The sequence below is a fragment of the Hibiscus syriacus genome, unplaced genomic scaffold, assembly GCF_006381635.1.
Source record: "Hibiscus syriacus cultivar Baekdansim isolate YM2019G1 unplaced genomic scaffold, ASM638163v2 tig00116959_pilon, whole genome shotgun sequence".
NCBI lineage: Eukaryota > Viridiplantae > Streptophyta > Magnoliopsida > Malvales > Malvaceae > Hibiscus > Hibiscus syriacus.
Window position 1 is genome coordinate 2,896,636 of NW_024063485.1, and position 16,571 is coordinate 2,913,206.

General features: G+C 33.0%; 1 non-coding gene across 1 annotated transcript; it reads right to left on the reverse strand.

Moving 5' to 3' along the window:
• Positions 1 to 1,524: 1,524 nt before the first annotated feature.
• LOC120189858 lies at positions 1,525 to 1,626 on the reverse strand. The gene has a single exon (XR_005522561.1). It is a non-coding gene; the product is annotated as a small nucleolar RNA R71 (small nucleolar RNA).
• Between the last annotated feature and the right edge of the window lie 14,945 nt (positions 1,627 to 16,571).

The window sequence follows — 16,571 nt, forward strand, 5'->3', positions numbered from 1 at the left end:
ACACCTTTTCAATCTTGAAGAAAAAACTTGGACACCCTTTTATTTTTCTCATACCATCATCATGGTCGCCTAAGTCATTTTCCAGAGAGTGTACCAATAGTGTGGAGCAATCGTGTAGTAGCGACTACCGATTGAGTTCGATCTTTAATTTGTTTCTTTTTCTAAGAAGGGAAGATACTTAAATTAGTTTGAATGTTTTATTGTTTTTTGTATGTTATTTGGATTTGAGTATAATGTGTTCAATGAAATGACTACTTTATGATTTTTACTTTGAATAATATTTTTATGAGCTGAGTTCTTTTTAATGGATGTTTTTAGAGATAATTTCACCTTCATGTGTGTTATTCTTGGTTGTTTTTAGAGATAAGAATTATTGAGATTGCATGCTACTTTTGCTCCAACATCGGTGTTTATGAGAGTAAACTAAATCATATAGAGATGTATGATGCCGAGTGTTATGCTTCATTAACTGTTTAATCTATGGTATTGATGATAGTTAACTCCATTTGGTTGAGTGTTTAATTCTTGAGAGAGGATTAATGTGTTAACCGCTGGATAACTCATAATTGCATTGCCACAACATAATCGTACTGTAAGCTACCACTGCTCAACTGCTTATAGTAGCATTCTCATGTTTTTATCATTCTGAATTTATTACTTTGCAATCTTTCTGTTACCTTCTTAAAATACGCATTACTTATATTTTCTTTTTCCAACAACAACTTTTTTGTCACATACACTCTTTATGGGTTCAACATCCGAAGTTTTTATAGCTTTCACGTTATTACCTGAACGATACATATTTTTTCGTAATTACTATAGCATCTTACGTAACATCAAGTTTTTGGCACCGTTGTTGGGGAGTAATTGTTTTACTTTAGAGTTGTTTCTTTGTTTATTAATTTTGTTTATTTTCTTTTTGTAGGTACATTTTTCTCTAGCATAATATTGTTGGTGAGCAACAATCAAGACCTATAGCATTTTGATCCTGAAATCAAACATACATTACGAGAATACCATAGAGAAGAAGCTCGTAATCGATAAAATATGGCCCAACATGTGGTAACAACGATTTTCCACAAGTGCCAAATGGTGAAGATGGATTATCGTCTAGCAATGGAGGTAACTAGAAGCATTATTACAACATGGATGACTGAAACTGACCTATTTGGGAGCACGTGATTCCAACACTTGATGATTTACATCTTGGCATTGTGCGACCAGCAATACATGCTGCCAATTTTTAGCTGAATTTGGTAATGCTTCAGATGCTGCAATCAATGAGGCAGTATATCGGTTCATTTGTTGAAGACCCTAGAGCACACCTTAGAGCATTCATAGAGGTGTGCGACTTATTTATACAAAAATGAGTACTTGAACAAGCCTTGAAGCTGAAGTTATTTCCCTATTCGCTCCGTAATAAAGCTAGAGCATGGCTTAACTCACTGTCGACTGGTGCTAGTATCATGGAATGAGTTAGAACAAAAATTCTTGTTGCATTTCAATCCGCCCAACATGAATGTAAAGCTACGAAATGATTTTAAATATTTCAAACAATTAGAGGATGAAAGTTTATACGAGGCTTGGGAACGTTTTAAGGAATTACTATGCAAATGCACAATGCACGGATTCCTGCATTGGACACAAATGGAAATATTCTATAATGGGTTGAAAATGCATACTTGAAAGGTAGTAGATCCTTCAGCAAATGGAGCATTGCTGGATAAGACATATAATGAGGCTTATGATATTTTGGAAAGAATATCAAACAATGATTATCAGTATCCCAACACGGGAAACATGTTCAGCATACGTAATGCTGCAACAGTGGATATGGACAACTGTAATTCTATGGCTTCCCGAATCACTGCATTGACATATATAGTTAAGAAGCTACACAAACTAGGGGTATGTATTAGGTAAAATCTTCATATTTTGTTAATTGTGTTTATTGCGGTGATGACCATAACTTTGAAGAATGTCCATAAAACCTCGAGTTTGTCTATTTAGTGAGAAATTACAACATAAATGACAATGCAAATACTTATGGGAACGTATACAATGATGACTTCTGCAACCATCCCAACCTATATTGGCGAAGTCAAAACACTGCCAATCCACAACAACATCACTACAATAATCAGCAACATCATTACCAACCATAACAGTACAATCAACAACAGCCAATGCCTCAGCATCAGACATAAGGCCATATTGCCACAGCAAAGGTAAAATTATAAAGGGCAATCCTCAACGCAATCCAACGATCATACATCCCTTGAGGCCTTAATGAAGGAGTACATGGCAAGATAATCAATGTCACTAAGAGCTTTAGAGAACTAAGTTGGGTAATTGGCAAATGCATCGAGTATTAGGCAGCAAGGATCGCTGCCCAGCAACACGAAGAACCCAAATCCACATGGGAAAGCTCAATGCAATATTGAACAGCTTAAGATCCTTGAAGTCTAATCTCCTAACTTGGCTCTACATATTTTATCCCATGACACCATGGCTAATATCACTTGTCCTGCTTGCCCGACCACCAGAAAACACGAATTTGGGAGGTAATGTCCTCAATGATCACATTTATGAGTAAGCAACATGACATAGCATAAGAGGGAAGGGCTTGTGCAACTGACTTAAGAAAAACTTCTTTGTCTTCGAATGAGAGAAGGTTTTTAGTCCATCCTTGAATGCGTTTAGTCGTTATGTTGTGAACAAAACCAAAAGTGTTAATTTTCCCTTTACCAACAACCAACGGTAAGCCAAGGTAATCTCCTGGATCCTCTTTCTTTACCACTCCAAAAACCATCAGGATGCTATCACGGTCCTTTTGTCAAGTCTTATTGCTAAAGTAAATGCTCGATTTATCATAATTTATCTTCTAACCAGAGGTATCCTCATAAGTGCTTAGGAGACATTTAATTCTTTGGGCTTCCTGAATAGAGTTTTTAAAGATGAAAAGGTTGTCATTAGCATAAAGAAGATGTGTTATTCGCAGACCTCTAAAGCTGGTGCGAACCCCTATAATTAGGTTTTTGTCAGCATAAATGAAGATACTCATATTACTAGAATAGAGGCATCTTAACTCTTTTAGATGGTATTAAAGAGATAGCGAAAGAGTCATTTTAGTTAGAGAGGTGAAGAGGCATCTCAAAGCTCTTGGTTAGTAAATGAGGCAACTTATCCATAATGGCACTGTATAAGAAACGGAGGCATCTTTACTCTCCTAGAGGAATACTACAAGTTGGGTTGAAGTATCTTTCCCTTGGTAGAAGCAATGGAAAATTTCCAATTTCTTCTTGCTAGGGAAAAAACATCTCGACACTCACAATATCATAGAAGCTAGAGTTTGAGACAACTACATGTCTTTGATGGACTATCATGTAATGTGTAGGGCAACTAAATGATTTTAGGGTTGAGGCATCTTAACATCGCATCTAAATGATTTTAGGGTGGAGGCATCTTAACATCATATGAAATGTAATAGAGAGACTTTTATTGCTAGAACGAAGGCTTCTCAACTTTTTTTATTAGTGATATAGAGATAATAGAAGAGTCTCATTTAGTTAGAGATGAGAATAGGCATGTCAATTCTCTATTAGTAAAAGAGGCAACTCTATCCCATTAGTTTTGTAAGAGGAGCGGAGGCATCTTCACACCATAGGAGGAATATTATAGGTTAGGTTGAGGCATCTTCACCTTGGAAGAAGCAATAATGGCTTCCCTTCATTAGGGTCGATGTTCTTTAAAACAAAATCAAAGATCTTTTATTCATATAGCTAAGGTAACATGACCCCTTAGGTAAATTCCACTAGTTGTAAGCTTCGAGTGAAGGCAACTCTACTCCTTTTTGAAGATTACAGAATGGGTAGAGGTATCTCGATGCTTTTGTATAAAGTAAATGGAGGCATCTCAACATTACTTATTTGTAACAAAGGCATCTCAACTCTTATGGTTGAACAATGAAAAGATATTGGAAAAAATCCTTTAATCAGGTAAAAATGGAGGTAACTTGATGCTCTTGGATAACAAGGAGACATCCCTAAACTATATCTACATAGCAGAGGAATCTCAATGTTATGGCTACATAGTAAAGGATATTGACGTTCTAGGAGAGACAATGGAAAAATACTCTCTAAGGATACCAATTCTTAAATGGAGGAAATAGAATTTTAGTGTTTGTGTGTATTAGATATGCTTTAGTATTGCATAATGTGTGAAGATGAGGCTTTCTCTTTTCTGAGTTAAAAATATTCTAGAGAGCTATTGAGGGATTCATTCCTTTCATTAAAGATTAAGTATCAATTATAAAGGTTGCATCTATGAAGGGCAATCCAAACGACATTTGTGGGGGGTTTTCTTATCAACATAAGTTGGACGTCTATTATCAAGGTGTGACTCTTTTATATCTTAAGAAGCTCCCTTATTACATACTTATTGAGCCCTTTACATACTACATGTGATTTATAGTAACATCACAGTGATGAATATCCATTGTAAAAACATCCACTACTTCTTGACCAACAAACCCAACAAATTCATTAGCCTTTTCCTTGAGATCTAGGATGTTGTGTCAGAAATATTGAAAAAGTTAGTGTTTGGAAGTAATACAGGCTATTTTTTATGCTTATGTTGGATGACTAGATTAGTGAAATTTTTATGAGGTTTAAGTTGTGATAATTCAGAAAAAGATGCTTCATAAAAGTAAGGCCTAAAACAACGAAATTTGTAATTTTTTATGAGTTGTCTCTTCATCTTCTACTAGGAAGAATGCCTCTGTGTCACATTCTTTTTCATTTTTGGAAGTAACAACATTACTCTCCATGTTTTTTTCTTCAACCAAAAAGCTTTTTCCATGTGACATTTCTTCCCATTGTTGTAACATTTTCATTCAAACATTTTTTTTGTTGTCATGGTTTTTGGAGCCTTCCCCTTCACGAAAGTTTTCTTCTCCTTGATTTTTATTGAACCTACATTGTCACACTGTTTGAAATTTGTTTGGCTATATTGGTATGGAGTGTCTCTTCTTCTTTTTGTCAATGAAACTTCTCCCATTTGTATAGCTAAGACTTCTTGATTAGCTAATAAATTTTCAAATTCTACAAGTGATGGTTGATTGTTATGTTTCCTTGCTTCATGGACAACAACTCACTCTCTAAAAGTACTGTTTGATCATCATGTTGCCTTGCTTCTTAGACAACAACTCACTCTCCAAAAGTGGGAGTCATGTATCATTCTACTTAGAAAACAACTTGGTGAATAATTCTCAAGCTTCATTTAGGATTTTGGCACCATGAATGTGTTCTAGCATTTCTTCCTCCATTGTTATCTTTAAGGTTAACATTGTTTTGCCTACTTTTATCTTCCATTTTCTTAGTATTTCATTTGCATCTTCTACTTCTGGTTACTCCATTTCATTACTATTGATAATCTCTTATACGTCTTGTCCTTGCATATATGACACTATACAAGTTGATTATGTATTGTAGTTGTCATTATTAAGTTTTCTCATTCCTCCGACGGCATGTAAGTCGGTCATATTGTTGACAAAGGATTTTCACAAAACTAAATGAAACAGTGGAGGTAGTTTGTGAATAATTCATTAAGTTCTCAAGAAAGAGAGGCGGATCACACATATCACTTAAATACCAAGTCTTTTCTAAGACTTTTTTAGACATACACCGTCATACTACCACAATACTTTAGCAACAATCGAACAACCTTCACCAAAACTCTGATATCAATTGTTGAACACCTCACAAGCAAACAAAGGCTTGAAACAATAAGAGGAAGAAAGAAATAATCAAATGTATGAGAACACTTGATTTTATTTGGTGTGTTCGGAAAGCTACCATGAAGCTTTCTTATATAGGCAAAGAACCCTTCAATATAATTTGCTTTGATTTTGATCTTGATTAGCTGGGTGAAAATCGACTTTAAGTGGATTGACAATGCAAAAAAGTCATTTCTATGTGATTTGCATAAAGACTGTCTTTTAGTAACTGTAAATATTATTAACCAGGGTGTTCAATAATGAGTACTAGTATATCTAGATACCCGGTTTTTTACGAGTAGTAGAAAATATAGTTCGTATCCCAATCCATGAATATCGGGTACCTATTATTCGAGTATCTGCAAAAAGTAATTACATGCATTTTTAAATTACGAATACCCGATTTATATATATGTTATTTTTAAAGACAAATTCTACACCACTATTTTTGAATTTTTTTAATCAGTTACTCAACTATTTAAATGAATTCAATTAAGTCACTTGTCATTAATCTTAAAGGAAAAGCTAATGTGGCAATTAAAATATTTGATATTATTACACATTTGGTTCATGTTACTTATATATTCTATCAATTTAGTCCTAATTTTAATAAATTAAAATAAATTTAACTCTCAAATCAAATGGTACCAAAGTAATCTTTGTTCATCTTATTCTTTCAATTTGTAGGGAAAAAAAGAAAGAAAATAAAATAAAAACTTTAAAAAATTGATTTCATTTTTAAGAAATTTAAAAAGAAAATAAATATCAAACGTTTTGAAAATACATCTATATTAAGTAAAATCAAAATAAACTCTTAAAAATTGATCAAGACATCGGCTTGTATCCTCAACAGCCTGGCTCGCATTAAAGTTATTGTCCTTCCCTTTGCTGACAACCTTGAATGATTCATCTTCTACGAGGCGATTCACGCCAGATAAAAGTTGCAACGACCCTGACGAAGATGATTCCAGCGACCTCGATAGAGATGATTCCGATGACTTGACAGACTCGACATCTTCTTTAGAACAATGAACAGGAGATGAAACATCTTTTTGACTTTTTACTTCACCATATCTAATTTCTGAATTCACCTTTGGATCGAGGTCAGACTCCATCCTTTCCTCTTCTTCTTCGAAAACCCACATATTTGGATTGAAAACTGGTTCAACTTCATACACCGACCTTAAAAGTATTGGAATCGACCTTCAATTTAATCACTTCATCAATTCTATTTTGCGAATTTAAAATGATGTGCATCTTTGCCCGATCAAAAGATGAAAGATATTGAGAGCTTTCATCTATTGAAATAAGCTTACCCCACTTTGCTGCAATGTTCTTGAAAGTCTCCCAATTCCAAGAATGGATTGGAATCCCCCCGCATACTAACCACGCACGACGCCTCTCTACAATCAGGTTTTCAGACCAAGAATCCAGTCTATAGAACCATTCTTTGAAAATTTCTGCTTTGTCTAATTTCGTTATTTCCATTATATTTTATTTTCAAACATCAATAATACAATGTATACCAAAAAAAACATCAATAATACAATATCTCCAGCAAGCCTCATAATCGAAAAGCTAGATAAATCTTTTCCCTCAAGTTGGCTTGCAAGGTTTCCTATAGTTATGAAGTTCTTACCCCAACCAACCAGGCAATTTCTTAGCAGTTGAATTTTTCATTCATCAATAAACCCCTTCAACCGTCGTAAGATCCTTTCTTGTGGCAGCGCCAACTCTTCTTTTCTGGAATGAAGTTCTCCCCTGAAACTTTGCGATGGATACAAATAAGCGAGAACCATACAAGTTGAAGCCATTCAGTCTTTCGATGGCTCTGGCGGCGTCATATTTGTTGGAGAATCTCACAAAGCCAAAACGTTTTCCTTTTGAATCCAAAAAAATTTCTCACATCCCCTTGTCTACCGAAAACTTGGCGCAAACCACTCCAGTGTAGTCTCGTCGGTAAGTTGCTCGTGAACAACGTGACTATTCCTCTCCAAGAATTCTCACGGTTCATTTCTTACTTGGAGAAAATCCTTAGTCGGCAACATTTACCTTAATCCCAATTATATGACTTGAATTTTCAATTGTTGTATCTGGATCAATTTTTTCATGTGTTTGATTTAGAGCATCATGAATTTGTTGAGGTTCAGGTTCTTGGGTTCGATTCAGTTCACCAGAGACTTGTGGTTCATATTCTTGGGTTCTATTACTTTTTCTAAATATGTTTCTCGGTACCATCCTAAGCCATAGAAAAAACAATTAAAAATAATATATATGTCGTAGCTTGGAGCGCCAGACTTAACATAAATGTAACTACTAGAGTCATTCTAAAATAAGGAAAAATTAACAATACTTGGTGAAATAGGTTATTTTAGAGTCAATTTCAAAACATTTACAACAGGCTCCTTTCAACGTTGCACTAAAGTTTACTTTACGTCCAGCTAGCACTAAAAAGGCTACCCCTAGTAAGAGTTGTATAATTAGATTGAAAGATGCCCTCAAATCACTACAAGTCAATTTGGATCACTCACTTATCATGTATGTGAAAACAGCCATACATACTTTCAAGGTTTCAATATGCCAAAATCAATCGACCGCTTCCGCAATCTAACGGGTAACAGTTAATAGCGTCGATAACGGGACGATATTACCATTATCTATCGTTAATAATGGTGGCCGACGATCGAGAGACTTGGAGCCCTCATGGAGAGAGGCGTTCGTGAGATGGAGAGGGAGAGAAATAGAAGAGATGAAGTACAAACAGGGTATTGTTTTAGGTTATATTAATTTATTTTTGGATTAATTTCATTTAAGTCCACTATCTTTAGCCGCATATTTGTATTTTTGTCATTGAATTTGGACTATTGTGAATTTTATTCTGGATCATAGGGTCTGATCATGATAATTTACCTTATGTTTTGCTGAAGTGTTTATTAAGAAGTTTTAGGATTAATCCTTCTTAGGTCCCTAACATTTATGCACCTTTTTATGAAATAGTCACCCCTTCCTCATTTTTTAAATTATTTTGAATATAATGCTCTAGTTTCATTAGTTTTATTTTAATCACTCATTTATATTTTTTTTATTTCGAAATTAGCTGTGATATTTTTATTTTCTTTTATTTTGGTCACTATTTTATTTATAATCTACTCATTGTTATTATTTTATTTTGATCTCAATTCTTTACTTTATTATATTTTAGTCATTTTAATTCTATATTTTAATATTCTGAACTATTTTATTTTAGGTATTATATTCTGATATTTTAAAATAAATAAATACCCTACTTAGAAAAGCCTAAAAAATCAAATAATTTACATTGTTTACGTTTTTTTTTGTTTTCTTTGTTAAACTATATTATATATATATATATATATATATATATATATATATATATATATATATATATATATATATATATATCAATTTCGATTAGAAAATATTTTAAAAATCATTAAAATGATTCATTATAATTATAATTATTTTTATTATGTTTTAATATAAGTTGTGCAAAATTTAAAGAAATTCACGACCGCGACACCCGTAGTGAAAGCGATGGCATCCGTTATGTCCGCAACCGTGATAAACGTGATGCGATCGAAAACGTGATCGCGAACGCTATTTAAAACCCTGGATTATACTAGTTTAGAAAACATTACCAACTGGAATAGCTATGTACACAAATATATTTCTTGGGCTGTTGCATCCTTGCAGAGCTTTCTATCTCCTCTATATGTTGTGCAATTAGGAGTGGTATAATTATCTCAAGTATTTCAACTGAAATAGCTATGTACGTTTTTAATTTTCTATTTACTCATGGTTGACCCAATCATGATATTGAAGGACAATATTGCCTATAATTTGCCACCACAGTAAGAGCTTTTAACGAACATATCACAGCAAGAAAACAGAGGAAACAAAATTAAAAAAAAACAGAGTATTTCATGTAGAAGAAGAACCCTAAACCCACTTCAAAAATAAAAACCACGAGCTGAAACTCAAATCAGGGAACCCAAATGGATATAGAAATTGAAGAAAATCTGGGTTTTCCTAAGCATGTTTAAAATTAGAATCGACAGATAAGAACGATTGAAAGACCTAATCCTGATATGAATTTACGGAAGAAGAGAAACTGGATTTCACGTGATTAACATTAAAATTGAAAAACAAAGCTAATCCTAAAACCATCTCAATGGAATAACAAGAAATAAAAAATAAATTTAAAAGAAGACAACAGTTAGCTGCAGATTATAGTCGGAGAAACACTTATAATATTGTAATCTGAAGCAGAACAGAAAAAAAAAATTGTAAAATAGTAAAAATATAAAACGAAATTATCTCAGAGAAAAGAACATTTTTCCACTTATTTACGGTAGACTTAGTAACCCTAAAGTAAATTAAATATGGAGATGATTTTATAAAATGGAAAGTGTTGATTAAAGAAATTGATTATTTCATTATGAATGAGGTAAAAATCATGCTATGAATAAGGAAGAGGAAGTTTTATCGGAGGGAAGCTGAGTTTTAATTGGAGGGAAGATGAAAATGTATCAGTTCAAAATTATTAAGAAATAGATGAAAAATTAAGAAATTATAAAAATTTAGATAAATTAAAAATAATTTAAAAGAGTAAAAATTATTATTTTTATAATTATTAAAAAATTATTCATTTGGTCCGATGGGAGGAAGTGTGTTCCCCAACTAAACTAGGAGGCATTGGATTCAAACACATGCACATCCAAAATAAGGCTTTCCTCATGAAAGTTGGTTTCCATCTTATTTCTGATAGAAATCGTTTATGGGTACGACTGCTCCGAGCAAAGTACAAACTGGAGGATATAGCCCCTTTAAACATTAAACGCTCGGTTTGTTCACGACTTTGGTCCGGTTTGACGTTAGTGTGGAAGGATTTGTGAATGAGCATGGGCTGGGGCATTCGGAATGGCTCATGTGTGGACTTCTAGAATCACGTATGGATAGAGGAGCTCGGACTGTTGAGGCAATGGTGTTTGGACTCGAGTCTATACACCGAGTCTTCTTGTCGGGTTAAGGACATGGCGGTGCATGGGGAATAGAAGTGGCATATACTCGAGACTTTATTCCCTCCTACGATCCTATCCTATTTCGCAGCAGTCAATGCGCCTACTGTAGGGGAAATGGATGATGTCCCGATCTAGAATGGAGGTCCAAACAAAAGGTTTACGGTCAGGGGTACGTATGAAATTCGAAAACAGGTGATGCCAGTTAACACTCAGGCAGTGGACTGGTGGTCGATTGTGCGGTATCGAGGTACTCCCTGAATCAATTTGTTTCTTTGGCTGTTGTTTCGTGACAAGTTACTCACGAATGAGGAGCAAGGAAGACGACATATGATGATGGATACTCATTGTAATGTATGTGGTGCGGGGACTGAATCGAGTTTGTATATTGTTCGGGATTGTTTCGCTGCGCGCATGGTTTGGCAGGTAATGATTAAACCGAGCCAGATCGAGGAGTTTAATGGACTGTCTTCGCAGGATTGGATTATAAAGTATTACTCAGTTGAGTTATTTTCCTAATGATCTATGTGAGTGTGATCTGAAGTTTTGGGCTCTAATCTGGAATCTTTGGTGTCGTCGAAACCGTGTGTTGTTTGATCCTGACTTTGTGGTCGAGGAAAGTGTGTTAGTGTGAAGTTCCAGATTGAAGGATGGGATGGTTACTGTTTGGCTAAATCAAAGAAGATCGTAGGAGAAGTAGCACAGCCACTGATCATGCCACTCCCTGGAGTTGCCCATCGGTGGGAATGGCGAAACTAAACACGGATGGAGTGTGTAGAACCGAGGATGGGATCGCTTCGTGTGGGGAATTATTCGAGACCACGAGGGATGTTGGCTTGGGGGTTTCTCTAAAACGATAGGGAAGTGTTTGCTACTTGATGTCGGATTATGGGGAATTTATGAGGGGTTCTCGCTTGCTTGGCGAATGGGATTGAATTCAGTGTGTGAGGAGTCCGATTCTAAAAATGCCGTTGATACGATTAAGGACTCTTCCGGGAGCCCTGTTACCCTTGCACTGGTTCATCATATTCGAATCTTCACAAAGAAGAACTGGCGGCTGAGTTTCATTTATGTACCCCGAGAAAGGAATCGAATTGCGGATTGTGTAACACGACTGGCTTGGTCAAGCGTTTTTGCATTCAATAGTTACCAGGATCCACCGAAGGTTGTTGCAGAGTTAGTACAAGAGGAAGCGAGGACTGCAGTCTGCTGGAATGTAGACGATAGGAGTTGGTTTTCTTTTTCCTCGTTCATTCAAAAAAAAAAAAGTTTGATTCGATTAAGATGTGTTTTTAAATTGTTACAATAATATTGGAATGACTATAACAAAGACTTGTTTAGTCTGTACCTTAAAAAATCCATGGTATTTGAAAATTAGTCCCTAAAAACATTTTTAATTAGTCCCAATAAGATATAAAAAAATTCTTGGTGCAAAAAACATTAAGTGATGCAATTTCACGACGTCTTTAAAAATCACCATGTAAAAAAATAGATATAACAATGAGAGAAAAATAATTGATTTCATCATGCTAAATCTATTTTGTGTGATAATAATAAAACGTCACTTTTAATGTCATATAAAATATGACGAATCAAAGTGTCACAAATAAAATTTATTAGTCACAAATGTGCAATGTCACTAAATTAAATCGAATCGTCATTATAATAAAATGTCACTAATACTTTTTTTCATTTGATATGATTTTAAAACGTCACCATTTTATTAAAATGTCATTAAAAGGTTTCCCACCAAATTTTTTGGAGGGAAGATTTTGGCACCAAACATATAGTGACGAAAATCAATGACTATTTTTGAAATTGTCATAAAAGATATACCATTAATCACTAAATTTGATGAAGAGAAAAAAATGTCATGTTATATTATATTTTGTGACGTTATATGCAATGTCATATAGAAAAATCATCATAAATCGATAAATATTTTGGTGTATGCACAATATGATATTATTCAACACCACCATACTCTCCTCAATTGAATGGAGTAGAAGAGCAAAAAAAAAAAAAAAACCTTAAAAGGAAATGATGAATGTCATGCTAGAAAGTTTTGGGTTGATATGTGGATTGAAACTGTTTTATTAGTAAATTGCCTTTTAAATAATGTGTCCCACAAGAAAAAGGACAAGACACCAGTTATGGATGGACAAGCAACTTTTCTACAACTACTTGAAAGTGTAGTGGTGTCTTGCAAAGGTAATGGCTCATTTATCAAAGTAAATTAAAATAAATCCTAATAGTGAATTATATTTTCATTGGTCATACTCACAACTATAATGCATGTTGATTTTTTATGCATTAATCAAAGAATCGTGAAATTCAAAAGAATATGAAATTGGAAATCTAAAAATACTTCATTCTTTGAAAATGTTTTCTCTCGTAAAACTAGGAAAATTGACTCAAGTTAAAGGAAATGAACTTAAAAAATTATTGATGAAAATAGTTATGACTTTCTACAAGAGCTTGAAATCGAGACAGAGCCAAGAATAATTAAAAGGGCAAGGGTGGAAAAATTGTTTGGGTTGAAATTTCTAATCTATATGATAGAGACTGAACCAAAAACTTCTAATAAATCTATATGTTATTAAAAGCCTTTTGCGGAAAGATTTTATCAAGAGTGAAATTGATTAATCATGTAAAATTATATGTGCGAATTATTGGATTTTCCTCAGAGAACCAAATCATTAAATTTTAAATGGGTTTTCAAATGAAAAATAAAAGCAAACGAAACAATTAATAGGTATAAGGTCAGGTTGGTTATAAGAGATTATCTACAAAATGAAGGTCTGGATTACTTTGATATATATTTGCTTGTATAAAAAATAACATCTATAAAAAGATACTTGCAATTATCACTTTACAAAATTTAAAAATACATCAAATGGATATTAAGACCACTTTCTTAAATGGAGACCTTGATAAGGAAATTTATATATAATAACCTATGGTCATGAAGCTCAAACACAAAAACAGAAAGCATGTAGGTTGGTGAAGTTATTGTATGGACTTACGAAAGCATCAGAGCAGTGACATGAAAAGTTTAAAAGTGTCATTATATTAAATGATTTTAAAATTAATGAGTGTGACAAGTGTGTATGTCAAAATCACTGTTGATGGATATATAATCGTATGTCTATATGTTGATGATATATTCATTGTTAGAAGTAGGTAAAACGTACTAAAAACATGTTAAATTTAATATTAGACATGAAAGATATGAGACTTGGTGACATTGTTTTGGACATCCAAATTAAAAAGGTTGTTTGAAAATCTCATATTGACTCAGTCAAACTACATAGAAAACATTCTTAAAAATTTTACAGAATTGTCGTGTAGTTGGAGCTTCGATAGATACAAGTTAACATTTGTCTAAAAATAAAGATAAAAGTGTTGACCAAATGAAATATGCAAGGGTCATAGGTAGTCTAATGTATCTTATGAGTTGCACTAGACTTGATATTGCATGTAAGAAATTTAAGTAGATTCATAACCAATTCGAGGGAGAACCACTAGAAAGCGATTGTGAGGGTACTAAGATATCTTCGATATATTTTTGAACTACTGGTTGTATTATTCCAGAGATCCTATTGTGTTAGAAGGTTCTATGAGGTCAGTTATATATTTTGTATTTAAAATACCAAAGGAACAAGTGATCACATTTTTCACATTGGAAGGAGAAACTGAGAGGAGAAAATGTGTCATGAAAATGCTCAAGGTAAACGATATAATCAGATTCATGATGAAATCTGAGGTTTTAGCTCTAGAAAAATTTGGAGAAGAGTAGAATGACTACAAAATTTTTAAAATGATATAATTGAATGACCAAAACATGTGTCCAAAGTATGTATACATTATGATAACCAAGCAACAACTTGTAGAACACAAAACCTAATGTATAATTATAAGTTGAGGCACATGTGTCGTCGTCACAATACTATTAGACAACTTATATTAGTTGAAGTTACTTCTTTGATTTTGTAAGATCAAAAGATAACATTACAGATTTACTAATCAAATGGTTGAATTGAGATTAAATTGATAAAAAAAAACATTAAGAGGAATAAGACTAAAGCCCATGATTTGTCAAGGCGATATGTGGGAAAAAATCAACTTAGGTAACTAAAGATCCTAAAATATAGTTTCAATGGGATAAACTACTTGCATATACCTTACAAGGTCACTATCCCCGAACAATCATACAATCTCTTTCATTATGTCCCTCTACTAAAGCCATATTCGCACTCCCCCTCTACTCAACGCTTGATATAGCTTCAACCTAAGCACATCGCTTTTATCTTCTCTTTTCCTGTCGAATCAATTATTTTGCACTCATTGATATTTTTGAGGAATTTGCACGACATATGACAATCGAGCTTTGTCATGTAAATTTTAAATGTGACGTCGAAATTGATATTCCGACAAAAATAATGATTCTTATCAGGAGCGGTGGAAACATGCCACATATTCAAAAGATTTTTCAATTGTACTATTATGACTTTTCTATAAACAAAATTATATAGGTGGTTTTTTATGTAAATCACTTCTTTTTTGAAATTGGTATGAGAAAAATGATGTGATCTGGGGAAAATGAAGCTTTTTCTAGTGTAATAACACTAGCATAATGTGAGAATAAGCTTGTTCTCAAAGTGAATCAATGGAGAAACCGATATGAGAAATCAGGTAATGCCATAAATTTTAATGATAATCGTGGTCGGATAATTGAACAAACTCGATTTTAACAAGACATAAATGTTGATGAAATGGTTACTAGAGGGAGAGACGATGATACATTGGATGACATAGGAACTTGTTCAAGTGATTGTAATTATATAGAATATCTTGTCAAAATATAACAAAGAATGTGTCTTGATCTAGTGGTTAAGGAGTCATCACCTCAATCCATACATCTAGGTTTGAATCCCCAAAAAATATTTTAGAGATATTTAATTTAAAATCAACTAGATGATATGACATTTAATCATATAATTGGTTGTAATTAACATAATATAATATTATTTAAAAAAATATTTTTACTAATGTGATAATATACCCCATCATCACTTTCATTCACATGAACATGCTTAGTCAACAAGATGTGTTGCTTAGTCAACCAACAATTTTCATCTACAAAAAGGTTATTTTGACCTAAAATAACACGTGTTTAAATTGTTTCAAAAATAAAAACTAAAATAATTATTTAATTAAATATTAGATGAAATTTTTAATATGATGTAAATTTAAAATCTAATGTTTGAAATCTTAACAAAAATGAAAAAAATATATTTTGAAATAATTTAAGGGTAAACTATATGTATGACCACTTAACTATTTAAATGAGATAAATCAAGCCACATGTCATTAACATTTAACGGAAATGTTGATGTATCAATTAATAAAATTGATATAATTACACATTTGATCCTAGTATTAATTTAATTTAATAAATTAATCATTCAATCAGGAGATGAGATGTGTCAATACATGATTGAAATATTTTTTTATGAATTTTAATTTATTTAACTAAATAAATATATGTTTAATCAGTTAGTGACATGTGTCATCACCTAATATAAATGAAAATAAAAAAGATAAGAAATTACACTCAAGGGGTAGAACCTCCACCATTTAGGAATAAGGGTAGGCACCCTAACTACTAAAGTCTCTATTGGTTTAAAAGTTGCAACAAATTATATTTATCTTAAGATATTTTGATGGTGAAAAAAATTCAAATAAGGATTAAA